The sequence below is a fragment of the Anabrus simplex genome, chromosome 10 (genome assembly GCF_040414725.1).
Source record: "Anabrus simplex isolate iqAnaSimp1 chromosome 10, ASM4041472v1, whole genome shotgun sequence".
NCBI lineage: Eukaryota > Metazoa > Arthropoda > Insecta > Orthoptera > Tettigoniidae > Anabrus > Anabrus simplex.
The window spans coordinates 52,388,797-52,389,961 of NC_090274.1; the positions used below are offsets into that span (position 1 = coordinate 52,388,797).

The 1,165-nt window shown below is 46.4% G+C and overlaps 1 non-coding gene across 1 annotated transcript; it reads left to right on the forward strand.

The window, feature by feature from the left end:
• The first annotated feature begins 875 nt into the window (after positions 1-875).
• Positions 876-957, forward strand: TRNAL-AAG (transfer RNA leucine (anticodon AAG)). Its single transcript has one exon. It is a non-coding gene; the product is annotated as a tRNA-Leu (tRNA).
• Positions 958-1,165: the final 208 nt, after the last annotated feature.

A 1,165-nucleotide genomic window follows, 5' to 3' on the forward strand; every position in this document is an offset into this window, starting at 1 on the left:
AACCCACCATCTCCCGAATGCAAGTTTACAGCTACGCGCACGACCAATAAGCAAAGTGAACAATTTATCCAACTGTCCAACCTTGAGTGGAGAAATCGAAGCATATCAAAGGACACCAAATTCTGGCATTTGAATTCCAATGTATGTATCTGTATGTTTAGTCCTCAGCCCGAAGGCTGGTTGGATCCTCAACAGTTCCGCCATCAGCTGTCATAGATAGCCTAGGCATCACTGAAGAGGCGTACTAGGGAAATGAGGAGTGAGGTAGTTTCCCGTTGCTTTCTTCACCGAGCCAGAAGTTGCTATTACACATCAGTCTGCCAAGCCCACTGAAATGCATGCACCAACTGACCCTATGAGCAATATTTTCACACCATTCATAGCAGGGACTGGCTCTAGAAGGAATGGCATTACTAGCATCACCCATACCTCACTCACTTTCATTTTGTCAAAGCCAAGGATAAAGCTGAGACAGATCAATGAAAGTAACAAAATTGCTCTAGCCCATACCAGAAGACATAGTGCACTGTAAACACTAGGTACCGCCAGCAAAGGCACTGAATTCCAATATGAAGTCATTACTCGCTTATGGCTGCTAAGCATGTAAAGTTACCCATCAGTCTACGCATTCCAAGTGTTGTGAGTTCCGAGAAAGGCAGAAATCCTGCTCAATCATTCCGTCGTCTCGAACGCTATCTCTTGCTCCTTCTTGCGAGGATAACTCTTCCCTCAGCATGTCAATGCAATGCGGGATAGTCGAAGTCTTCTTCTCTGAAGTCTGGATTCAGAAGGCCAAGTGTCGTTACGCAAATCCTGGTCATGTGCCAAGTAACAATCGAAGTAGAACACTTTCTAAACAAGTGACAAAAGCGTGTGGTAGCGTGGCCGAGCGGTCTAAGGCGCTGGTTTAAGGCACCAGTCTCTTCGGAGGCGTGGGTTCGAATCCCACCGCTGCCAAAAACTTTTCGTTTAATGAAATGAAGATCATTAATGTTTGGAGGAATACGTAGTTTTACATGATTATTAAATTACAAGTCCGCTTCTATGGTGTAGTGGTTAGCGTGATTAGCTGCCACCCCCGGAGGCCCGGGTTCGATTCCCGGCTCTGCCACGAAATTTTTGAAAAGTGCTATGAGGGCTGGAACGGGGTCCACTCAGCCTCGGG